At 35.4% G+C, this 27,861-nt stretch overlaps 1 pseudogene; it reads left to right on the top strand.

Annotated features, from left to right (window-relative positions):
* Nucleotides 1-13,715: 13,715 nt before the first annotated feature.
* LOC113913712 lies at nucleotides 13,716-26,186 on the top strand (annotated as a pseudogene).
* The last annotated feature ends 1,675 nt before the right edge of the window (nucleotides 26,187-27,861 follow it).

Raw genomic sequence — 27,861 nt, 5'->3', positions numbered from 1 at the left:
GTTCCTTAAAATATAATCTAAAACAATGTTAGCTCTCCCAAAGTGCTCACTTTGAAGTACTTATCTTTGGTCTTGAATTTTGACAGATTGTTAAAGGTAAGTGATTATTTTGATATACCACTAGAGGATGTTAGGGTAAATGAAATGTCAGGACAAGAAAGACAAATACCATATGATTTCACTCAAATGTGGAATCTAAAAAAAAAAAGTGAATAAACAAATGAACAACAACAACAAAAAAAACCAGAATCAGGCCTATAAGTACAAAGAACAAACTGATGGTTGCCAGAGGGGCGGGAGTTTGGGGGGAATGAGTAAAATGGGTGAAGGAGAGTAGTAGATACAGGCTTCTAGTTAGGCAATGAATAAGTTATGGGAATAAAATGCACAGCATAAAGAAATTAGTCAATGATAGTGTTACGTGCTGTGTGACACAGCTCCACTTATGACAAACATAGTATAATGTATAAACCTGTGGAATCACTATGTTGTACACCTGAAACTAATGTAACATTGTGCATCAACTATGCTTAAATAAATAAATAAATAAGTAAATATTTGAACTTAAAGGTTGCATTGCCTATACTAGCAAAGGGCAGACTGCATAAGTGGTAATTACCAGGTGACAGGAGAAAAAAGGAATTGTTAAAATATTAAATTTAAAAAATATCAGGATTAAGAAGGCTGTGAGAAAGCAAGAAGGAACCAGATAACAAGAACAACAAAAATTTGGAAAGAAGAGAACCACGTGGATAAAAGCCCAAATTATGTAACCAGTGGTATGCAAAATATTTTGAGCAGTGGGCTGAATAATCAAAGATCTGGTTACCTTATCTCAGTCTCTTTTTTTTATATTGTGATGTTTAAAAAATATTTTTGTGTTTCTGCTTTCTTGACTGAATTTATGTTGGGCCAGACACCCTACACTCTGGAGCCACCCAAATTTTCCATGGCAGATCCCAGGGATTTTTTTTTTTTTTGTAATGTTCATGATATTAGATAGGTAGACTATGAAAATTATATATTTATATATATTTAATATTTTATATATACATATATATTTTTACTTTGAAACTTGGAAAATATATTAAATTGAGATGATTGGTCACCTGTATCCATTTGAAGGAGAGGTTCTATCCAACATACCATTAAGGGCTACTTGTATTTTCCTTCACAGTCTATTCATCTTACTTCCAAATATGTGGAAGGGTATCATGGAGATTTTTTTTTTCTGATTGCATTTATATACTTTTCTGTGTCCTTACAATTTCCTAGCTATACTTTGTATTCACTTTCTTTGTAGAATTTCTTTCTTCTTTTATTCTTAAAATTTAGCAATATATAGGTTGAATATATAGTTAGTTGGAGTGGAGTGTTCTGGGTACTAATTTTCATCCTTGGGTGTGTTATTTCTGTGGAATATTCCCAGAGGTGCATTATGGTTCTTTACAAAACATTTCCCTGCTTGTTACCTTTTTTCAACAACCTCATCTCAGCTATGCAACTGTGGGAACATATGGGCTTCAATGCTCTTTTCTTATATCAAATAGAGTAAAAAGTGACTGAAAAAATCATTCTGAACAGACAAGCACACAATGCGCTGGGTTAAATGAGTTTAGTGATTTTTAATGCCATTTCTATTATATCGAAATAGGCTTGGCACCAGGGACATTCTTTGCTTAGAAAAGCCTGAAAGAATGGGGATTTCTGTGCATTTTCATCTGAGCTGAAGGAGCCATGCTGAATGCAGAACAGAGTCAGAGGGAACTGTTAACTGGAGATTAAGCTCTGACAATCAAGCTGCTTGCCAATAAATTTCAAACCCATCTATGCAAGTCATTCAATAACAGCAGACTTGCAAAGCAATTAAAGTCAGCCCTTCCTGTTTAATTTCTGCAAAATGGGGCTGGACTGCCTGAGCTTTCATTTGCTGTGGAATAGTAAATGAAATGAGCCAGGAACATACTGAAGTCCTGATGAACACCTGGTGCCCTCACACAGATTCTCTTTCTTTCTTTCTTTCTTTCTTTCTTTCTTTCTTTCTTTCTTTCTTTCTTTCTTTCTTTCTTTCTTTCTTTCTTTTTAATTAAAGGTGGGAGTGGACAAAATCTTACCATCAGAAAAATTAAGACAAGAGAAACTAACTAAGCAGAGTCACTGTTTCAAACCAAATTAAATATTTGTTGTATTGTTTATGGTCACTTCCTTTTTAGCAATTTTTTATTTTACTGATTCCAAAGCAACCTTATAGACATATTCATATGTAGTAGAGTGAATAAATAAACTATTTGTCGGACATAATCTAAGTTCACCTATATAACCCCCCATCCTCCCCTTGCCCAACCCTGACTTTTCTATAGCTGTGTCTAATACTTCTTGACACTATTAACTTTCTTGGGAAATGAGGTTGAAATGGGTGTGAGATATGGTAAACTGTATTTAAGACTGTAATTCCAGATTTTGCACTAGTGTGTAGAGATCATTTTAGCAGGTAAATTATTCCATCAATAAAGATATTTTTATGTATTCTCTGAGGTTTACTTTTTACATTCCATACTCAATGTACATACCTGTTATCAGGTTGTGAAAAATATGAACTTTCTCATTAAATCAATTTTAATTTCAGTATCAACTGTACCACTAACTGGGCAATCTTGTGATTTTCTGCATGAAACTTAGTCTTTGAGAGTCATCGTGTCTATCTGCAAATTGTAATAACATTGATATCATAAGTTAATAAGATGATGCTTATAAAGTTCTTAATTCAATATCAGTTGCAGAGTTACTCCTAAGTGTATATTATTTGTGTTTAACCTCTACATTTATACACCTACAAAGTTTATAAACCTGGAGTCATGCTATGTATACTGTTTTATAATCTGCTGTTTTCACTTAATATACTATAGATCTTTTTGAATAATGTTAACATACAGTGCACAGGATAATGAATTTTATTATTCACCATAACTTTTAGTGTCTATCTAGTATTTCATGTACAAATGCACCCTAAATTATTTAACAACCAACTGCCTTTGATATTTCCATTTCTTACTATATTAAAATGTTTCAGTGAATGAACTTTAACCTAAATCTTTGCAATTTTTCCTTTATTTTCTAAGTATAAAATGATTAAAGAATAATGTTGAGATAAAAGTTTCTATTCAAAAGTTAAAAGTTTTGTACACATTTTCGAATTACCCATCAAAATAGTTACATAAATTTCCATTTAATAAAGAGTTAATCTTGATATAAAGTCCAAAGTTAGTTTTGTAATTGTATCTGTAATGCTAAGAAATATTAACTATATTTTGAACAAAATCTGCCCTACATTTCTGACCCTGAAACTACAGTTATGTAAACAAATTCTTTTTTTTACCTTTAAATTTTTTATTGTTATGTTAATCACCATACATTACATCATTAGTTTTTGATGTAGTGTTCCATGATTCATTGTTTGTGCATAACACCCAGTGCTCCACGCAGAATGTGCCCTCTTTAATACCCAACACCAGGCTAACCCATCCCCCCACCCCTCTCCCCTCTAGAACCCTCAGTTTGTTTTTCAGAGTCCATCATCTCTCATGGTTCGTCTCCCCCTCTGATTTACTCCCCTTCATTCCTCCCCTCCTGCTATCTTCTTCCTTTTTTTTTTTCTTAACATATATTGCATTATTTGTATCAGAGGTACAGATCTGTGATTCAACAGTCTTGCAGAATTCACGGCGCTCACCATAGTACATACCCTCCCCAATGTCTATCACCCAGCCACCCCATCCCTCCCACCCCCCAACACTCCAGCAACCCTCAGTTTGTTTCCTGAGATTAAGAATTCCTCATATCAGTGAGGTCATATGATACATGTCTTTCTCTGATTAAGTTATTTTGCTCAGCATAACACCTTCCACTTCCATCCACGCCATTGCAAATGGCAAGATTCATTCCTTTTGATGACTGCAAAATATTCCATTGTTTGTATATATATATACCACAACTTCTTTATCCATTCATCTGTCGATGGACATCTGGGCTCTTTCCACAGTTTGGCTATTGTGGACATTGCTGCTATAAACATTGGGGTGCACGTACCCCTTCGGATCCCTACATTTGTATCTTTGGGGTACATACCCAGTAGTGCAATAGCTGGATCATATGGTAGCTCTATTTTCAACTTTTTGAGGAAACTCCATACTGTTTTCCAGAATGGTTGCACCAGCTTGCATTCCCACCAACAGTGTAAGAGGGTTCCCCTTTCTCCACATCCCCGCCACCCTCTGTTGTTTCCTGACTTGTTAATTTTAGCCATTCTGACTGGTGTGAGGTGGTATCTCATTGAGGTTTGGATTTGGATTTCCCTGATGCCGAGTGATGTTGAGCACTTTTTCATGGGTCTGTTGGCCATTTGGATGTCTTCTTTGGAAAAATGTCTGTGCATGTCTTCTGCCCATTTCTTGATTGGATTATTTGTTCTTTGGGTGTTGACTTTGATAAGTTCTTCATAGAGTTTGGATACTAGCCCTTTATCTGATATGTCATTTGCAAATATTTTCTCCCATTCTGATGGTTGACTTTTGGTTTTGTGGACTGTTTCTTTTGCTGTGCAAAAGCTTTTTATCTTGATGAAATCCCAATAGTTCATTTTTGCCCTTGCTTCCCTTGCCTTTGGCGATGTTTCTAGGAAGAAGTTGCTGCGGCTGAGGTCAAAGAGGTTGCTGCCTGTGTTCTCCTTTAGGATTTTGATGGACTCCTGTCTCACATTTAGGTCTTTCAACCATTTGGAGTTTATTTTTGTGTGTGTGTAAGGAAATGGTCCAGTTTCATTCTTCTGCATGTGGCTCTCCAATTTTCCTGACACCATTTGTTGAAGAGACTGTCTTTTTTCCACTGGACATTCTTTCCTCCTTTGTCAAAGATGAGTTGACCATAGAGTTGAGGGTCCATTTCTGGGCTCTCTCTTTGGTTCCATTGATCTATGTGTCTGTTTTTGTGCCAGGACCATACTGTCTTGATGATGACAGCTTTGTAATAGAGCTGGAAGGCCGGGAATTGTGATGCCGTCAGCTTTGCTTTTCTTATTCAACATTCCTTTGGCTATTCAGGGTCTCTTCTGGTTCCATACAAATTTTAGGATTATTTGCTCCATTTCTTTGAAAAAAGTGGATGGTATTTTGATGGGGATCGCATTGAATGTGTAGATTGCTCTAGGTAGCATTGACATCTTCACAATGTTTGTTCTTCCAATCCATGCGCATGGAAAGTTTTTCCATTTCTTTGTGTCTTCTTCAATTTCTTTCATGAGTATTTTATAGTTTTCTGAGTACAGATCCTTTGCCTCTTTGGTTAAATTTATTCTTAGGTATCTTATGGCTTTGGGTGCAATTGTAAATGGGATCGACTCCTTGATTTGTCTCTCTTCTGTCCTGTTGTTGGTGTATAGGAATGCCACTGATTTCTGTGCATTGATTTTATATCCTGCCACTTTACTGAATTCCTGTATGAGTTCTAGCATTTTTGGGGTGGAGTCTTTTGGTTTTTCCACATAAAGTATCAGATCATCTGCAAAGAGTGAGAGTTTGACTTCCTCTTTGCCGATTTGGATGCCTTTGATTTCTTTTTGTTGTCTGATTGGTGTGGCTAGGACTTCTAATACTATGTTGAATAGCAGTGGTGATAGTGGACATCCCTGCCACATTCCTCTCCTTAGACACATGAAAGAGTGCTCAACATCGTTCAGCATCAGGGAAATCCAAATCAAAACCTCAATGATATATCACCTTACACCAGTCAGAATGGCTAAAATTAACAAGTCAGGAAACAAGAGATGTTGGCAGGGATGTAGAGAAAGGGGAACCCTCCTAAACTGTTGGTGGGAATGCAAGCTGGTGCAACCACTCTGGAAAACAGTATGGAGTTTCCTCAAAAAGTTGAAAATAGAGCTCCCTTATGACCTAGCAATCGCACTACAGGGTACTTACCCCAAAGATACAAATATAGGGATCCGAAGGGGTACGTGCACCCAATGTTTGTAGCAGCAATGTTCACAGTAGCCAAACTATGGAAAAAACTATGGAAAGAGCCAAGATGTCCATTGACAGATGAATGGATAAAGAAGAAGTGGTATATATATATATATATATATATATATATATATATATATATATATATATATATATCATGGAATATTATGCAGCCATCAAAAGGAATGAAATCTTGCCATTTGCAATGACGTGGACAATCTTGGTGGGTGGCTTCTGTAGAAGCCATCTGTAGACTATCCCTTAACCCTAATTGTCCAAAATAAAGCCCCTACCCTTATGATTATATTATAAGAATCAAGAAGAAAAAACAAGAGGAATTTTAAAATGCAAGCATCAGGTGATCTTTAAGTCTAAAAAAGGGAACAAACAAAACCAAAAAACTACATTACTGTCACATAGATATCTTTGCTTAATATAAAACCTGGCACTTAGTCAAGATAGTCACATGGCTACAGTCATAGGTAAATGGATAAACTTCTGTTCTGTAAACAGATTAATTTTCTTTAATATGGAAGACATAAGAAACAGGTATAACAATACAATTTTTTTTTTACAGAATCCTCGTTTTAGGCTATGCCAATATTTGTGTGCAGCATGTTTGCACACTATAGCATATACTCAGTACTTTAAGTGGAAAGAAATACCAATAAAATCTCACCCAGTTTCTGCATCTAGCTAAATGCTCAGAGTCTTGGGGTACCAGAGATTTCTTTCTATCAATGTGAATGTGGTTTCTCATGGTCCAGAGAGCTCTAAAGGGCAAGAAATTTGCTTTCTATTACACCAATCCCACCAAGTATGTGATGGGTGATGTAGCATGAGAATAGGATAACTGCAATTAAAACCTCCACCTGGAAAGAGGATAAGTAACTGGCATTCATTGTCTCCAAAAATGATTACATCTTTCTGGGCACAAATAGAAATATCTATTTTTGTAGTAATACATTTTATTCTGTTGAGTCCATCCAGAAGCTCTGGTCCTATTCTGTGGGGGAAAATAATTCTGCTCATTTTCTGCTATAATTTGGGGCTCTCATTTCTGGGTAGTCTCTCCACATCTTTGACCTCTACAGGCAAAAGTGAATATTAACTTTTGCCATCACAATGACTTTAACTGGCTCCTTTCTGCTGGTGTAAATTGAGGCTGCAGGGTTTGCATTAGAGGTTTAAATCCAAACTTATTTTGATCAGGACTATGGTATCTTTGGCAACATAATCCCACCCCTTCCCCATACTTTAGTAGATATTTGCAGGTAACCACAGTCAAAGGTCTTGCTTAGACCTCGTTTTAAGCTTTACATTTCTTATTGTTTTCCTTTTGACATCAGGTGATAAGGTAGCAACTTTAAACCTATCTTTACTACTGCACTCATGTCTCTCTGTTTGAGAGAGATATTAGTGAAAACTTCTTGAAAAAAAATCGGGGCAGTAGTCATGTCCGGCTAAGGATTCCTCTTCTTTGTCATTGTTTTTGTGTGTGCTTCAATTTGCTACCCAGGTACAAAGATTCTTTTAAATTCTCTAAGATTCCAAAGTACTTGTACCCTCCAGCAGCTTAGATTTCAGGCAGTAGACAGACAGATTCTTCCTTGGCAAAATTATACCCCCTTCCACTTCTGTTTTCAGATGAATTGGTTCTAGCCTGAGTTTTCCTTTATTTGTGGGACTTTGTTATAAGCCAAAAAAAAAAAAATCACCATTTCCAGGTACTCAATTCTGATTCAGTTAGAATAATATTCAATTCAAATGATGAAAAGAAAGGTGTTTGAAACAAGATATAAATACTTTTTCTCTCTTTCGTAAACACATTATTATAGTTAAGTGATCAGAGTAAAGATGGAGACTGGACTCCATAGAGTCCTCAAAAATCCAGACTTCATGCAGCTTTTTAGGAATAAGTTAATCCTGGTTCTCACCACCCATTAAGAATACCTTGTATTATACACCCATGATTCAAGCAGTAAGATGTAAGAAACAGGGTTAAAATGTGAGCAAAAAGCATGTTGCAAATGTCCAAATAAGTTTCCAATGAACTTATATTTTGTGTCTCTGAGAATGTTCCATTGGCCAGAAACATAGTCATGTAATCCCAAATAAATGTGATGCAAGTTGGTAAATATAGCCTTTGCTCTCACAGAGTACATTCAGGTTAAATGCTCTTATCATTGTGGGGAAAAAAATGAAACAATGAATACTGTAAAAGAAAGCATTCTCTGCCATATTATATAAACCACCAATGCCATCAGTTTTCTTCTGATTGTCAAGTATTTCTTCAATTATCCAGGATATTCTGAACTGTGAGACTTAATTATTCAATCATGGGAAAAATTGTGCATCATCAGTGATAATTTCATTTTTAAGCCAGTATCTTACTCTTATAAGTATCAGTTGCTCTATCTTCTGAAAAACAAGGCCAATAAAAACCAAAAGTATGTTTTTCTTCTCAGTGAAATAACACAATTTCTTTATTTCGTCTATACTTAGACAAGAAGACTAATGGAAATCAGCCTGAAGCGTTTCGACTTTCATATGATTGATCAACTCCCATTTCATATTTTTCCTAACACTGCCCTTAAACCCTGATGCATTTCATCATCCTGTACACCACCTAGTACTACCCATCATCTCACTTTCTGACTGATAATACTCAACAGGAAAGATTCCCTGCTGTTATCTTTTTACAGGAACACCTATTACTGTGCTAGAAAGGGCAGAATGTACAAATCTTATTTTCTTTACTTTCACTTCCGAACAGGTTAGAAAATCTCATTGAACAATTTCTAATATAAAGAACACTTGACATTTTCTTCAATTTTAAACTGGCCATCATTTATAATATTTCCACCATGAGTTTAGACCTGTCAGAAGGCCTAAAATGTCAGAGACTTTTGCAAAGTTTATTAGAAAAAAAATAAAGTTAGAGAACTGTTGTTTAGTGCTTCCAAAGTCATGTAGTATAATAGGATAAAATTAAACTAAGCAACTTTTCACTATAAGGGTTAAGTAGAAATAACTAACACCAAGCATAAACTGAAAAATTAAGGGGTCTATATTCTAAGTCATTCATCCGACAGACAATCTGTCTGGAACGAGAAAAATTGTCCCCATACTCAGATCAGTGTTTGGAACATATTTAACCACATTTTACTCAAATGACGGAAATTTATTTTTAGCCTGACTGTTTCTAAAGCTACTAGGTGTCACAAAAAGTACTACAGTGAGATTTTTGGTTTCACGGATATGCTGTATCTCCTTCCATCTTGATAAGTCGTAGAAACTATGTGCTCTCAGAGACAGTAAAAAGAAACACTAGTGAATGAATAATTGTTAAAATAATTTATTTTTCTGCTTTAAAATTATCCTTATGTCTTTCCTGATTAAAAGGGAGACTTTCCTTTCATGAAATGTTTGAAATATATTTTCCCAATAATTTCCTGTTATTTCAAACTTTGAACTTTTACAATATTAACATACCTTACATTGCCATTGGACATTGTTTTCTGAAGACCAGGAATATTTACTTTGTACATAAGGATGTTAAAGTAATCAGAAATGCATATTTAGTACCTTAATCTGTCATTCTCTGGAATAAATGTCCCACAGTATTGACATAATTTAGATAACTTTATTTTTATTTGATATCTCCAATATACCCTATAATATTATTATAATAACAAGACCTGATGTTTGAATGTTTTATGGTAATTAAATTAATTTCAGCCTTGGTCTTCATCATACTTCTAACATTTGGACTGAAATCATTTATTTTCAACTCCCCATTTATTCTTACCTGGATAGCTATTTTTTTCTGTATGACTATTTCCCCAGGAAAATTACATTAAAAAAAGGTCTTAAGGAAATATAAATGTCAGTATGCAAACCTGTAACTGTTTTTCTTGTTGCTACCATTATATGTTTTCTGTTATGCTTTTCCTATCTCTTTATATCCTACACATTTATCTCTACTAATTCAAGAAATTTGTAAAATTTTTTAACTCAGACACATTATACTTTGTATAGTCTATTAATATACATAAGGATTAATTTGCTCAATGACACAATAAGCAATATATTTCACTGTCTTGAATTTTTTTATATTCCCTTCTATAATCATTTTTTTCAAAGTTCTTTTCCTCCCTGGTTATGAGTATCTCATGGCAGCTCTAAAACCACCTGGCTCATTGGTAATTCTTAAAACTAGCCAAGTGACCATAGGACCAAAGACCTCACTGGTGTCTTTCTTATAGTTTTGCTTGCCACCTTGCTTGTACTATGCAATAGTAACATACAAGCAAAATAAGCCTTCAAGAACAAGACTAACCTCATTCCCCTATCATATCCTTTTCTCTGTTAAAATCCTTGGGTCTATGTTACTCTCTTTATTTCTTTTTCAAATACAGGGAAGATTTATTTAATTTGTTTTAAGAGAAATAATATATTCTCAGTTAAGTTCTATTAGAAAAACTCTTCTGATTGCAAACAGTAGACTTTTCAATTTCCCGTCTCCTTTCATAGCCTGTGAAAATTGTTTGAATTCATGTTCAAAAGTTAATGCTTACTATTCCAATAGCAAAACACTTTTCCTAATCTTCATCAAAATGTCAATCAATGCAGTGGGAAAATAGTGTAGTTGTGTTGATTAAGTGAAAGGAAATACTATGTGTATAATATATATAGTAAGTATGCATAAAGTTATATTCAATAAAATGGCAGCTATTATTTACAAGTAGATCACAGGAACTTCTAATAAAAAACAAATATTGTCAAGCATAGATTCACATGATTATCTACATATACTTTTTTTTTACACATCTGTGCAAATGTGTTGTGTGTTGGTTGATAGTTGTAAATAGCAGGAAGATATTTCAGTTAATACTAATATACTTTGTATTCAGATAAACCACTCTCATGTTTAAGGATAGGACATTGATAAGCCATTAATTGTTGCTGCAGGGAATTTTCTTCTCATGTCAAAAGTTTTGTTCTTGCATTTGTCAAGATTCCACTGAAGTAAAAGCTAATTTATGTTCTTGACATTTCCACTTCTCTTTAAATACTCCTGTGACTAGTTAGTCACATACAGGATTTTAACTCCTAATTTTGTGCTGCTTAAGTGATTTTATAGTTTGACACTTTTCAATACATGGCAACAGTACACCGGAAAGATATTATAAACCACTGATACAGAATCCTTAAATGATCTAAGGAGTTCTTTTCTACTCTGGAAGAGCAAACTCATTTCACCTATGACATTCTTTTCTCCTTTTTGTTCCCTTGATCTTCTATTCATATGCCTTTGAGGCAAAATGTATAACATCATTACTTTTATTACCAATAAAACTTGGTTTAATCCTCCAATTTTTAAAGTTTGCCCAGGGAGTGCTACATGCACATGGTCACTGTTCTTCCTAAAGATTTTGCTTAAGTTGACTTTGGGGCTATATTGAAATTCTCCCTTCTATTTAACCTACATTTTTATTTATCACCAAGCTCTATGTCTCTGCCTTTTGAAACTAACTTTGATTCTCATCTTTCATACTTTCCATTTGTGAAATATTTGGATTAATGACTCAATCACTTTGTACCACCACATAAAGCAAAAACTTGCAAAATTCTGCTCACTTAACTCATATTCTCCTTGATGACCTCACATGTTTCTCTAACATGAGTTTTTCTAAACCTATCTTTCATAATTACCATTGCCTTTCTAATAAACTAAAAGGGTACCACACTGTTTATTCCATATATTCTGAAGGCTTCTGTTGGGGTGTCAGAGCACTGAATCATTTTATTTACAAATCGCTTCTTTCCGTATCTATACCCATTCTAATAAAGTGGACTTTTTTAGTCATTCACATAGGCTTGTGGCAAACATCCCCTAATATTTCCAATCCTGTTTACTTTTCCTGAGTACACATAAAGTTATTTCCCAGGCCACGTATGCAGTCAGGTCCAGGTCAGGCAAAGGCATTTAGTTAACTGATGTAACTAAATGTGACATATACTAATTTGAGTTTTGGCCATTATCATTTCCCAAGAGATGTTGGCTAATCCTCTTTCTCACACTAATGCTGCTGGAAATGAAGAATTCTGAGAGGTGGTGTGCCATAATAGAGAAATTTTATGCTTTCCATTAACTGAAGAGAGACATCCAAAAATATTCATCTGATATATATAAGATTGTGACTGGAATGAGAAATAAATTTTTATTGAGAAAAACCTCTGTTTTCTTTTGTTGTTGTTGTTTTTGTTGCTGTTAGAGCTGCCAGACTGTTATTCTTACCAATGAAATGTCAAATCCATTTCTTGGCTCTTATTGGTCCCTTGAGGAAATTGTCTGCTTTGATGGATTCTTTAATGTATTTATTTATTTGTCTGCCTTTGCTTTTGGACTATGAACAATCTGAGAGCAATGTTTGTGTTTTAACTCAGATAAATATAAATTTATATATACATATAAATATATTATATGTATATATATAATAGTTTCTTTTTCATACACACACACACTGATTAATTAACTTTGAATGTACAGACCAAAACAGGGTTTTTTTGGAAGATAATAGGAGGATTTTTTTTGAGAGTAGGAGGATCCTAGGTTTGCATGACCCCACAAATCCAACTAGGTAACTATTAAATCATCTTAAATACCCCAGAAGTTGACCAGAAGACAGGCAGAAAAACTCCACAGCTAAAGGAAGAGAAGAGGCCACATGGAAGAATGTAGGAAGTGTGGAGACATGTTTGGGAGAGAAATGGATCATGGTCCCCACAATGGGGAGGGAGCCATGGTCCTGGAGAAGGTAAGAGACAGACTAGCACACAGGGGAGCCCACACAGGGAAGATGAATCCCCATAGAAATTGGCTTGGAAAGCAGAGCGGCCATATATCTTGAGTTCTGGCACCAGCAGTGCTTAAAATCTGGAGTTTCAAAGGTCAGTGGGCTTGGCTCAGGGAGAACCTGGAGGCATTTGGCCTGCTCTTGGAGAGTAGACAGGGCAAACAGCCTGTGGACATACAGCATGGAAACAGTGATCTGAAAAATTCAAGGGGCACACAGTGGGAGGTTATTTGTTCATCTCTGAGCTTGTTGCAGACAGGTAGCATTCATGGAGAGATCCCTCTGGGAACAAAGGAACTGAAAGGTGCCATTTCTCTCCCCTGCTTCTCAGCATAAACACAGCGTCACCTGTAGGAGCCAGCAGAGCAACAACACTCACTACCTAACTTGCTTACACCAAGCTCTGTTCCCCACCCTCGGGTGAAACCACCCTTCCCAGTTATGCTTGCCTCAGTCCCAGCACTGTGGATCCCCTTTCTCAGAAGACAGGCCCAAACCTGTGCCCACATCCTATCTCTTAACCCAAAAGGTTTGTTGGGCCTCTGTTCCAGTGGTGGTGGAGACAGGTCTCATTTCAAAAGCAGAGCACAGCACATCTAGTTAAAATGTACCAGTTCAGGCCAGGGACAAAACACTGCCCACAAGAGGCAAATAGAGCTTCTAGAGATGACTTTCCTGAAAGATAAAGTGCCCAGGACACAACCGTAGAGGTCCTGTGGAGTAGGGGTCACTATGCTGCAGGGCACTACAGGACCTCTTCTTCATAAGACCATTACTCCAAAGAACAGGAGACATAGCTGACTTTCCTAACAGAGAAACTGGAACAGAGACAGACAAAATGAGAAGACAGCAGAAATTGTCTCAAATGAAAGAACGGGACAAGAACTTGGCCAGGGATCTAAGCAAAAGAGATAAACGTAACATGTTTGATGGAGAATTTAAAGTAATGATCACAAAGATATGCACTGGACTTGAGAAAAAAAAGTGGAAGGCATGAACGAGATCCTTAACACAGAGATAACATATAACATAGCAGAGATAAAGGGCTCGGTAAATAAAATGAGAAATATGCTTGATGAAATGAACAGCAAGCTTGAAGAAGCAGAAGAATGAAATAATGACCTAGAAGATAGAGTAATGGAAAGTAATCAAGCTGAACAAAAGAGAGAAAAAAGAATTATGCAAAATAAGAATAGACAGGGCACTCATGGACTCCATCAAATGTAATAACATTTCCATTATTGGAGTCTCAGGAGAAGGAGAGAGAGAGCAAAGGGGGCAGAAAATTTATTTAAATAGATAATAGCTGAAAACTTCCTTAATTTGGGGAAGGAAACAGATATCCAGATCCAGGAGGCACAGAGAAACCCCAACAAAATCAACAAAAGCAGTGCGCCTGGGTGGCTCAGTTGGTTAAGTGACTGCCTTCGGCTCGGGTCATGATCCTGGAGTCCCGGGATCGAGTCCCACATCGGTCTCCCTGCTCAGCAGGAGTCTGCTTCTCCCTCTGACCCTCTTCCCTCTTGTGCTCTCTATCTCTCATTCTCTCTCTCTCAAATAAATAAATAAAATCTTTAAAAAAAAATCAACAAAAGCAGATCCACACCAAGATGTATTATTAAAATGATGAAATATAGCAGGAACGAAAATAAATAAATAAATAAATAAATAAATAAATAAATAGCAGTAACACAAAGAAGACGGTAACATGCATGGGAAACCCCATAAGGCTATCAGGCGATTTTTCAGCAGAAATTTTCTAAGTCAGAAGAAAGTGGCATGATATATTCAAAATGCTGAAAGTGAAAAATCTGCAGCAAAGAACTCTATCCAACAAGTCATCATTCAAAATATAAAGATAAGAGAGAGAGAAACAAAAACCAAGAGTTCATGACCACTAAACCAACCCTGCAGGAAATATTAAAGGGGACATATTGGGTGGAAAGGAAAGGCCAATAGTGACAGTATGAAAGTAAGAAACACAAAAGCAGTAAAAATGAATATTTTCAAAAAATATCAGTCAAAAAACTCACAAAATAAAAAGATGTAAAATATGGCACATATACCTAAAACATGAGGAGAAGAGGAGAAAAGAATGGGTTCAAATTTAAATGACTATCAACGTAATATAGGCTGTTATATGCAGATGTTATATACAAACCAAATGGTAACCACAAATCAAAGACCACTCATAAATATGTGAAGAATAAGGAGAAGGAAATGCAAATATATCACTAACTAAATGAGCAACAATGAAAGAGAGAAAGAAAAGAGAGAATCAGGTAAAATCTTCTGAAACAATGACAAACCAAGTAATAAGATGGCAATAAATACATATCTATCAATAATTACTTTGAATGTAATGGACTAAATGCTCCAATCAAAAGACAGGGTGACAAAATGGATAAAAAAATCAAGACCCATCTATATGCTGCCTACAAGAGATTTATTTTAGACCTAAGGACACTTGTAGAATGAAAGTGAGGGGATTGGGGAACATTAATCATATAATTGGATGTCAAAAGAAAGTTGGAGCAGAAATACTTATATTGGAAAATATAAAACAAATAAAACTTTAAAACAAATACTGTCACAAGAGACAAAGAAGGACACTATAGAATAATAAAGAGGACATTCCAACAAGAAGATATAATAATTCTAAATATTTATGCACCCAACATGGGAGCACCCAAATACATAGAACAGTTAATAACAAACATAAAATAACTAATCAATAATAATACAATAAATAGTAGGGAACTTCAACATCCCACTTACATCAAAGCACAGATTGTCTAAGCAGAAAATCAACAAGGAAACAATGCCTTTGAATGACATACTGGACCAGATGGATTTAACACATATAGTCAGAACATTCTATCCTAAAGCAGCAGAATGCACATTCTTTTCAAGTGCACATGGAACATTCTCCAAAATAGATCATGTATTAGCCCACAAAACAAATCACAACAAATTAAAAATGACTGAGGTCATACCACGTATATTTTCTGACCACAGTGCTATGAAACTAGAAGTTGAATTGACCACAAGAAAAAATCTGGAAAGACTATAAATAGATGGAGGTTAAATACCACGCTACTAAATAATGAATGGGTCAACCAGGAAATAAAAGAAGAAGTTAAAAATAATACATGGAAACAAATGAAAATGAAAACAATGGTTCAAAAGCTTTGGGATGCAGGAAAAGTGGTCCTAAGAGGGAAGTTTATAGCAATATATACCTACTTCAAGAAGCAAGAAAAATCTCAAATAAACAACCTAACCTTACACTTAAAGGAGCTAGACGAAAAAACAAAAATAAACAAACAAACCTAAAAACAGCAGAAGGAAGAAAATAATAAAGATTAGTGCAGAAATAAATGACTAAGAAAATAAAAAAACAATACAACAGATCAATAAAACCAGGAGTTGGTTCTTTGAAAAAATCTATATAACTGATAAACCTCTAGTCAGACTTAAGAAGAAAAAAAGAGAAAGGACAAAAATAAATATAATTGCAAATGAGAGAGAAGAAATAATGGACACCATGGAAATACAAACAATCATAAAATAATATTATGAAAAACTATATGGATAACAAATTGGAAAACCTAGAATAAAAGGTAAATTCCTACAAAATATAACCCACCAAAACTGAAACAGGAAGAAATAGAAAATTTGAACAGACCAATTACCAGCAAAGTAACTGAACTAGTAATCAAAAAATCCCAACAAAAAAAAATCAGGGCCAGATGGCTTCACAAGCAAATTCTACCAAACATTTAAAGAAGAGTTAATAACAATTCTTCTCAAACTGTTCCAAAAATTAGAAGACTCTAAATTCATCCTATGAAGCCAGCATTACTCTGATAACCAAAACCAGATAATGACACTACTAGAAAAGAGAACTACAGGTCAATATCTCTGATGAACACAGATGCAAAAATCTTCAACAAAAGAAGAGCAATATATCCAACAATACATGAAAAAAAATCATTCACCATGATCAAGCCGGATTTACTCCCCAAAAACAAGGGTGATTCAAAATTCACAAATCAATCACCCTAAAACACCACATCAACAGGAGAAAGGATAGGACCATATGATTATTTCAATAGATGCAGAAAAAGCATTTGACAAAGTGAAACATGCATTCATGATAAAAACCTTCAACAAAGTAAGTTCAGTGGAAACATACCTCAACATAAGAAAGGCTACATATGGAAAACTCACAAGTAACATCCTCATTGGAGAAAAGCTGAGAGCTTTTCTGGGATGCCTGGGTGGCTCAGTCAGTGAAGTGTCTGCCTCCGGCTCAGGTCATGATCCCAGGGTCCTGGGATTGAGTCCCACATTGGGCTCCTTGCTCAGCGGGGAGCCTGCTTCTCCCTCTGCCTGCTGCTCACCTGTTCATCCTCTCTCTCTATCTCTCTGACAAATAAATAAATAAATCTTAAAAAAACAAAAACAAAAACGAAGAGTTCTCCCCTCAGGTCAGAAAAAAGACAAAGATGGCCCCTCTCACCACTTTTATTCAACATAGTACTGCAGGTCCTAGCCACAAGAATTAGACAACAAAAGAAATAAAAGGCATCTAAATTGGGAAGGAAGAAGTAAATAAAACTTTCACTATTCACAGATGGTATGATACTCTATACAGAAAATCCGAAAAACTCCACCAAAAATTACTAGAACTGATAAATTGATTCAGTAATGTTGTAGAATATAAAATCAATGTACAGATACCTGTTTCATTTCTATACAACAAAACTGAGTCAGCAGAAAGATACATTAAGAAAACTATCCCATTTTCAGTTGTACCAAAAATAATAAGATGCTAGGACTAAACCTAACCAAAGAGGTGAATGACTTATACTCTGAAAACTATAAAACATTGATGAAAGAAATTGAAGATGACATAAAGGAATGGAAAGACATTCCATGTTCATGGATTGGAAGAAAAAATATTGTTAAACTGTCTATACCACTCAAAGCAATCTACACATTTAAAGCAATCCCTATCAAAATACCAGCAACACTTTTCACAGAATAAGAACAAACAATCCTAAAATTTTCATATAACCACAAAAGACCATGAATAACAAAAGCACTCCTGAAAAAGAAAAGAAAAGCAAGGAGGCATAATAATTCTGGACTTCAAGTTCTGGACTGTAGTAATCAAAACAGTATAGTCCTGGCACAAAAATAGACACACAGATTAATAGAAAAAAATAGAAAATCCAGAAATGAAGCTACAACTATATGCAAGCCCATGCAAAAGAATGAAACTGGGCCACTTTATTACACCATACACAAAAATAAATTCAAAATGTATTGAAGACCTAAATCTGAGACTTGGAACCGTAAAAATCCTAAAAGAGAGCACAGACAATACTTTCTCTGACATGAGCCATAGCAACCATTTTCTAGAAAGGTCCCCCGAGGCGAGAGAAACAAAAGGCAAAATTAAACCATTGGGATTACATCAAAATAAAAAGCTTCTGCACAGGAAAGGAAACAGTCATTTAAACTGAAAGACTACCTATGGAATGGGAGAAGATATTTGCAAATGAAATATCCAATAAAGGGTTAGCATCCAAAATATATAAAGAACTTATACAACTTAATATCCAAAAAGCTGACAAAGGGAGGCAAAAGACATGAACAGACATTTCTCCAAAGAAGACACCCAGATAGCCAATAGAGACATAAAAAGATGCTCATCATCACTTATCCTCAGGGAAATTCAAATCAAAACTACAATGAGATATCACCTCACACCTGACAGAATGATTGAAAGCAACAACACAGGAAACAACAGGTGTTGGCGAAGATGCAGAGAAAGGGGAACCCTCTTACACTGTTGGTGGGAATGCAAAGTGGTGCAGTCACTCTGGAAAACAGTTTGGAAGTTCCTCAAAAAGTTGAAAATAGAGCTAACCTCTGATCCAGCAATTGCACTACTGGGTATTTACCCAAAGAATACAAAAATACTAATCTAAAGTGTTATAGACACTGCTATGCTTATAGCAGCATTATTCATAATAGCAAAATTATGGAAGCAGTCCAAGTGTCCATGGAGTGATGAATGGATAAAGAAGTGGTATATACAGATAACAGAATATCATTGAGCCATAAAAAATGAAATCTTGACATTTGTAATGACATGGATAGAACTGTAGTGTGTAATGTTAAGCAAAATAAGTCAGCCAGAGAAAGACAAATATTATATGATTTCATTCATATTTGGAATTTAAGAAACAAAACAAATGAGCAAAGAATGGAAAACATGAAACAGAGTCTTCTCTATAGGGAACAAACTGCTGTTACCTGAGGGGAGGTGGATCAGGGGAATGGGTGCAATAGGTGATAGGGATGAAGGAGAGAACTTGTGATGAGCACAGGGTGATGTATGGAAGTGTTGAATCATTATATTGCACACCTGAAACTAAAATAACACTGCATGTTAACTAACTTGAATTAAAATAAAAACTTAAAAAATACATCTGAAGCTCTTATACAGAAAATATTCCAGTACTTCCAATTCAGGCCAGTCTTGATACAACAGCTTAAGAAATAGGGAAATATATAGAAGAACTGCTTTCACAGTTTGGACAACAGGTAACACAGGACAGTGATTTCTGAGGGGGAAACAAATGAGAAATATCCTCTGATTGCCCTAGTTTAGTACTTGTAGTACTTGGAGAATTTTCAGGTTGCAGTGCAGAGAGTAAATCATCAGGCAGTGCCTCATCATCTTCTTGATTTGAGGAAACACAGCTGGGATTTCGAGATAACAAAGCAGTTGAGTTTGCATGGCATGGCAGAGGACGAGAAAGAAGAGACCTATACAGGAGAATGAGGGAGTGGGAGTTCTCTAGAGAGTACTTTTGAGTTTTCAGAGCAGTGGTGACAAATACATACATGTATGTAGAGAAACTATCCAAGGCTGAATAAAAAAAAAAAAAAAAAAAAAAAAACATCTGAAAGAAGTGGATAGAACAATCCTTATGGCTCAAATAGAGAAGCAAGAATTCTTGTTCCTCTCTATCAAAGTGGAAAGACTTGTAAACACAGGTTATCAGACTATACAGAAGGCTATTGTCTCAATAGTGAATAAAATTAGCCCTAGAATAAACGTTGTTTTGGTCTTGTCTTAAATACTCCATGGAAATATCTCAAAAGATCAAACTCTTTCCAAGTAACTTAAATGCATCCAAGGAAAAAAAAATCTGAAAAATATTTAAATTAATATGAGAATATCCATTATCCATAAGGATAAAATTTTCAATTGTTATCATGTAAAAAAAAATTAACCACTCACACAAAGAAGTAGGTAACTACAACTTAAAAAAAGAAAAAAAAACTATTGAAACTGACACATAAATATTTGATTATAGAATAAATATTTAAGATGATAAGTAAAACATCAACATTAACTATAATTATGTTCTAGGTATTCAAGAAGATGCAGGAAAACTGGAGTGTATAAAATGGAGATATGAAAGATACTTGCAAAAAAGTTTAATTCAGAATTTTATAAAATTTTAGAAAACATCTGAAACTTTTAAAACCACTGACTTGGGCGCCTGGGTGGCTCAGTTGGTTAAGCGACTGCCTTCGGCTCAGGTCATGATCCTGGAGTCCCGGGATCGAGTCCCACATCGGGCTCCCTGCTCAGCAGGGAGTCTCCTTCTCCCTCTGGCCCTCTTCCCTCTCGTGCTCTCTATCTCTCATTCTCTCTCTCTCAAATAAATAAATAAAATCTTTAAAAAAAATAAAAAATAAAAAATAAAAAAAATAAAACCACTGACTTGTGGTTAAAAAAATCAGATCAGACATAGTAGAAAAAAAGATTAATGATCTTTAAAATATAGAAGTAGAAATTATTTAAGATATAACACAGAGGAATAAAAACTCAGCAACATTGATACAGTTTCAATAGGATCTGGACCTAATATATGTATAATTGTAGTACTTGAAAGAAGGAAAGAGAAGGATAGAAAAATTATTTTAAGAAATATCATCTGAAAATATTTAAAACAATGAAAAATATAAACTTGCAAGTCCAAAAAGCTTAATAAGCCCTAAGCAAAAGAGACATTAAGAATATTAAATTGATGCACATCATAATCAAATTGCTTTAAACCAATAATAAAAAGAAAATTAGAAATAGCTATTTAAGGGGTGCCTGGGTGGCTCAGTCTGTTAAGTGGCTGCCTTCGGCTCAGGTCATGATCCCAGGGTCCTGGGATCGAGCCCCGCATCGGGCTCCCTGCTCGGCGGAGAGCCTGCTTCTCCCTCTCCCTCTGTCTGCCGCTCTGCCTACTTGTGCTCTCTCTCTCTCTCTATCTCTGTTAAGTAAATAAATAAATAAATCTTAAAAATAAATAAATAGCTATTTAAAAATGACATGCTGTATATGAAGGTGCAAAAACCAGAATAGAAGCAGATGCCTTGTTAGAACCATAAAGCTTAAGATAGTAAAAGAACATATTTAAAGTATTGAGAGGGAAAAAATATCTAGGAACATAGAATTTTAATGTGTGTGTGTGTGTGTGTGTGTGTGTGTGTGTGTATACATATATATAATATATATTTAAATGAAGGCAAAATAAATAACTTTTCAGAAATACAGAAGCAGAAATAATTCCATCACAGTATACTTGTACCAAAATTCCATTACATATATAATAATGAAAAGGTATAATTGGAGAATGAAGCAAGATAAAGTAGATATTTTATTTCTTAAATTTCTTAAAATTTTCCTACACAATATGTTATGATTTTCTCCTCATAAACAGGATAAAAAAGAAATGGCATCCTAACTATATTAAGATATAGCATATATGTTATTTTAAAATTTATCATGACTTGAAGATAGATTTGTATTCTTTAACATACCCTGGCTAGCGTAAAAGTCAGTTTTCTTCTAGTAGCTAATTATGTGTATCTTTTAGTAAAATGTTGTGTTCAGTATATTGAACTGTTGGGAGCCAACCTTTCTGATGGGTGAGAGGATTGATGGAATGAAAGCACTGTAATAGAGCACACATCTGGATGGTAGACATCTGGCTTTTTTCAGATGATGCCTTAGAACTCTATCAGGACCCTGGTCATTTTCTCAAAAGGAACAACCAAAAAATGCAGCCCACTGCAAAAAAAAAAATTCATTTTCTAAGGTGGATTATTAATATCACACCTAATTCCAATAGTATCCATACAAGAAAAAAAAAATCCCAGAGACGGGAAAGAATGCAAGAGCGAGGGTGCCTGTGTGACTCAGTTGGTTAAGTGTCTGCCTTTGGCTTGGGTCATGATCTCAGGGTCCTGGGATCAAACCCACTTTGGGATCCCTGCTCAGAGGGGAGCCTGCTTCTCCCTCTCCTCCCCACTTGTACTCGCTAGCTCATCTCTCTTATGCTCTCTGTCACTATCTTTGTCTCTCTCTCTCTCAAATGAATAAAATCTTTTAAAAAAAAAAGTGCAAGAGTGAGGCTGTAGGATAAGGGACATATATAGAGAAAGATATATATTTATATCTGTAATATATATCTCATATATTAATTTAACATATACTACATTTTATATTATACATTATACTCAAAAACATCTGTTTTAGATGACTTGTGTGCTTAAAACATTCTTAAATTTCAGAATGATGATTAGTAAAGAAGAATTGAAATAGATGCTCTAAAAATTACTCAATATTATCTAAAACTACTATACCTATAGAACACTTTTCAATTCACCACTGATCTCTAATTTTTCTACTTTTAATTTTTTTTTCATTTTCTTCAAAGGAAGAAATCATACATTATGTATGATAAACACCTTGTTAGGTATATAATGATATAATGATATTTAAATTATAATAAAGTAAACACAATCAATAGAAGTCAAAAAACATAAGAATGAAAGCATGCACTTATGCCACTTTGAAATACAGAATAACATTAATTAAGGATTAGAAAAATAGTACTTAATTTATATCATGACTAAAAAAATATAACAGTAACACAATTAGGTAGATAGAGCATGAAATGAAACAATAGCCAGTCTAGCTTTTCTGTTGCTTTCTTAGGAAAAATTCAGTTCAGTGCTTAGGACTCAAAATCTGATGAAGACAAATGATCTTATAGTCTTGAATTGGACAACATAAAAGTGTGATATAGCTTTCAATTTTACTCAAAGTAATGAGAAACACAGTGTGATAATCATCTTAATAGATGGGCTTGATGAAGGCCAGTAGAGACAGGGACTTCAGGAGAATCAGGCAGATGTAGATGTTAAAGGCCTCTAGAAAAAATATTTTTAAAAAAAGGAGATGAAAATCTTGGTTTCAAAGTGAAGTAAGAATGTCAAAATGTCTGGTTTTGATTCCAGGCTCTCCGTTTATAAGACTAGTGAAATTTACTTAACCTCTGATTATTATCTGTATAAACAGATTTAAGTAGACTTAAAATATAACTTCTTTAATGGTATTAGGATGATTAAATGAGTTATTATGCATAAAGTATTTAGAGCCCTGCTCTGCACTGCAAGGAATTCCATAAGTGTTTGTCATTGTTAATATTGAGTAGATGATCAGAACTAGAAGTAGAGATTGGTAAAGCAGTTGTAACCATTTGTCAAACGATATTTAATTGGAAATGGCTTTCTGGAGTGCTGTATTGAGAAGGATGATGTATTTAAGTCTGAGGAGGAAGGACTATAGTTATGTATATGATACATACGAAGATATTGTGGGGAACAGTGATGGTGCATGTACCTTGTATTTGCCTATCTAGTTCTAAGACAGTGCTGGCAAAAGCCTAGAATAAAAACCAGTGAGTAGATGCAAATGCAGAATATGTAATAAAGGAGTGAAATCCAGTTTTGGACAAATGCTTGGAAAATCCATAATTATAAAGGTATTTTAGATTGCTATTTTTTAATATTTTTGATTTGTGATAAAAACAATGGTGACTATCACATATCAACTTGTATATATAGTACAACTAGTTCAAGAACATACTTGTTCAAGAAAACTGATTATTCTCATTTCCTCCAAACCATACCATTCAGTGATGTCACATGAGTGGCTTGAAATCATCCATAGTTGGTGTATTTATACCACAGAACTTGTCAATGTTAAAAATTAAGGCTTTCTTATTTTTGGAGAGTGCGTTAAATATTTGCCAGCACACCACTAGTTCTGTGGCTCACTGATGTGAATGGGCATAATTACACCTGTTAATCAATGCAAAGAAAGATCTCAGAAATTATGTCCCTGCATTTATTATATAATGACATATTTTTTATTTAGAAAACTTGAAATGGTGATTAATATGTGCCATGCGATGTTCTAAGTATGAAATAAGTAATAGAGGTAGAAATGTCAAATATTAGTAATTGTGGTTAATTTTACACATGGAACTTAAAATACCATCACAGAAAAACGCTATAAAAAAAACGTGTTGTTTTTCATCTTCTTATAAACCTTGAAATTATTGGGGTTCTGCAGTCGCAGGCCGCCTTGTCTTCAGGTCTGGAGGCCTGCCCCTCCTGTGCCTGCCACCGTCACCTGGGAAACCAGCTGCAATAGATCGCTGACCCTCAAGCTGGTTTCATGGCAGCCACGAAGAAAAGTTTTGGGACTATTGGTGGGGGGCAGTGACCAGAGCACCACTCAACACGCTTTTTGGTGTTCAATTCAAAAACAGCCGAACTACTTAGTCATCATCAAGTGGAAATAAGACAAGAGCTTCCACCCAAGATGGATGGAACAAGACCCTAAGGAAATTCTGCAGTCTGTCTATGAGTGTATAGAGAAAACATGTGAGAAACTTGGACAGCTCAATATTGATATTTCCAACATAAAGGCTACTGGTGTCAGTAATCAGAGGGAAACCACTGCAGTCTGGGACAAGTTAACTGGAGAACCTCTCTACATTGCTGTGGTGTGGCTTGATCTAAGAACCCAGCAAACCATTGAGAATCTTAGTAAAAGAATTCCAGGAAATAATAACTTTGTCAAGTCCAAGACAGGCCTTCCATTTAACACTTACTTCAGTGCAGTGAAACTTTGTTGGCTCCTTGACAATCGAGAAAATTTCAAAAAGCTGTTGAAGAAGATAGAGCTCTCTCAGGGACTATTGATTCATGGCTTATTTGGAGTTTGACAGGAGAGGCCAATGGAGGTGTTCATTGCACAGATATAACAAATGCAAGTAGGACAATGCTTTTCGACATTCATTCTCTAGAATAGTATAAAAAGCTTTGAGAATTTTTTTGAAATTCCAATGAAAACTCTTCCAAATGTCTGGAGTTCTTCTGAGATCTATGGCCTAATGAAAGCTGGGGCCTTAGAAGGTGTGCCAATATCTGGGTGTTTGGGGGACCAGTCTGCTGCATTGGTGGGACAAATGTGCTTCCAGGATGGACAAGCCAAAAATATGTATGGAGTAGGCTGTTTCTTATTATGTAATAACAGTGGCAAGTATGTATTTCTGAACATGGCCTTCTGACCACAGTGGCTACAAGCTCAGCAGAGACAAATCAGTGTATTATGCATTGGAAAAACTCTGTAGCCATAGCTGGGTGCTGTTATTCTCTGGCTAAGAGACAATCTTGGAATTACAAAGACCTCAGAGGAAATGGAAAAACTTCTTATAGCTAAGGAGAAGTTTTGGTTCTTATGGTTGCTATTTCGTCCCCGCGTTTTCAGCGTTATACACACCTTACTGGGAGCCTAGCATGAGAGGGATCATCTGTGGGCTCGCTCAGTTCACCAATAAATGCCATATTGTTTTTGCTGCTTTAGAAGCTGTTTGTTTCCAAACCCAGGAGATTTTGGATGTCCGCGACTGTGGAATTCCTCTTAGTCATTTGCAGGTAAACAGAGGAATGACAGCCAACAAAATCCTTCTGCAGCTACAATGAGACATTCTGTATATCCCGGTAGTGAAGCCCTTGATGCCCAAAATAACTGCCCTGGGAGCTGCCACGGTGGCAGGGGCTGCAGAAGGAGCTGAAGTTTGGAGTCTTCAATCTGAGGATCTGTCAGTGGTCACAATGGAGTGGTTTGAACCCGAGATCAGTGCTGAGGGAAGTGAAACTCATCACATACATGGAAGAAAGCTGTGATGAAGTCAGTGGGTCAGGTTACAACTCAGTCTTAGGAAAGTGGTGACCCTGGTTATCCTCTGTAGTTTACCCTTTTTTTGTAGTGAGTAGCATGGTAATGTTAATTGGAAAAAGGTACATCTCAGGTATCCCATACATGGTAGCAACTCATGGATACCAAAGATGTGAGCTCTTTCCCTAATGAGACAATCCAGCGATTGTCTCTTAATGTGATGACACTATTCAGAGACTCTGATTTTATTAGCCACTTGCTGCATAACCCTCCAAGTAGATCTGTGGCTTGAAATAAAGGAAATGCAGCAGAAAGAATGCAATAGAAACATTTGGTGTGTTTTTTAACATCGAGCATTAAGATTGGACCAGCCACCTTGGGGGCTGACCCCTCCTTTGCCATCCCCTTGTGCCCAATTCCTTCTGAGATGGAGGAAGAATTCAGGTCCTTCATTGGAATCTTTCATCAAACACACTTAAATGCTGATGGTCTAGGATTTGATTCTCTGCACTACACACACTTGACTAAGGGGTAATTACCAACCAGCGAAAAATGAGTGGCTACTAAATTCTTAAGATGGAAATGTAGTGCTCTCATAGCTTAGATATTTTTCAGAAAGGTATTTGCCAAAACTACAGTTCTTCAGACATTTTACATGGTCTCAATAATTCACTGAATTGCTGTCGGGGTCTTCTAGGGAAGGGTACTTTTTCTTTTCTTTTTTCATCTCTCCTTTTTATATTTTTCACTTTGTAAAACATACATGCCTATATATTTTATTACTGTGGGCAGCCCATTTATAAATAAGAGTACATTTTACATGATCTCACTAATTACACTGAATTTCTGTCTGAATCTTACAGGATAGAACACTTTTTTTTGCTTTTCATCTCACCTTTTTATATTTCTTACTTTGTACATAGAACATACATGCCTATATGTTTTATATACAGAGGGTAGCCCATTTATAAATTCAGAGGACATCAAGTCAATCAGAGAAAGACATGTATCATATGACCTCACTGATATGAGGAATTCATAATCTCAGGAAACAAACTGAGGGTTGCTGGAGTGGTGGGGGTTGGGAGGGATGGGGTGGCTGGGTGATAGACATTGGGAGGGTATGTGCTATGGTGAGCGCTGTGAATTGTGCAAGACTGTTGAATCACAGATCTATACCTCTAAAACATATAATACATTATATGTTAAAAAAAAAAGAAGAAGAAGATTGCAGGAGGGGAAGAATGAAGGGGGGGGAAATCGGAGAGGGAGACAAACCATGGGAGACTATGGACTCTGAAAAACAAACTGAGGGTTCTAGAGGGGAGGGGGTGGGGGGATGGGTTAGCCTGGTGATGGGTATTAAAGAGGGCACGTTCTGCATGGAGCACTGGGTGTTATACGCAAACAATGAATCATGGAACCCTACATCAAAAACTAATGATGTAATGTATGGTGATTAACATAATAATACAAAAATAAAATAAAGTAAATAAATTCAGAGCACATCATATATATATATATATATATATTCAGTAGGTTTTAATGGGGCTGGTCTTAAGTGGACCACTATATGTATAAATATTTTGGGAAAAACACTGTATACATTTTTGGGCAACAGTTATGCATATTTACAAGGAGAAACTTTTTCATAAAGAGTCAGCACTTAAAGTTTAAGTATATGTTCTATGACAATAAAAGAAAATATACTTTATTGAGACTTCAACTATTTTTCTTATACCTTACCTTTTTATTTAATTGTTTCAGCTGGATATATGTTTCTTAAAAAAAGGAAAAGACAAAAAGGCTGTGGAATATTAACACTAGCCCACATAAAGTTATCTTCCTTTGACATAATTTTAGA

The sequence above is a fragment of the Zalophus californianus genome, chromosome 11 (genome assembly GCF_009762305.2).
Source record: "Zalophus californianus isolate mZalCal1 chromosome 11, mZalCal1.pri.v2, whole genome shotgun sequence".
Lineage (NCBI taxonomy): Eukaryota > Metazoa > Chordata > Mammalia > Carnivora > Otariidae > Zalophus > Zalophus californianus.
Note: the sequence above shows the minus strand (reverse complement) of the source record. Positions and strands in the feature narration are given on the sequence as shown.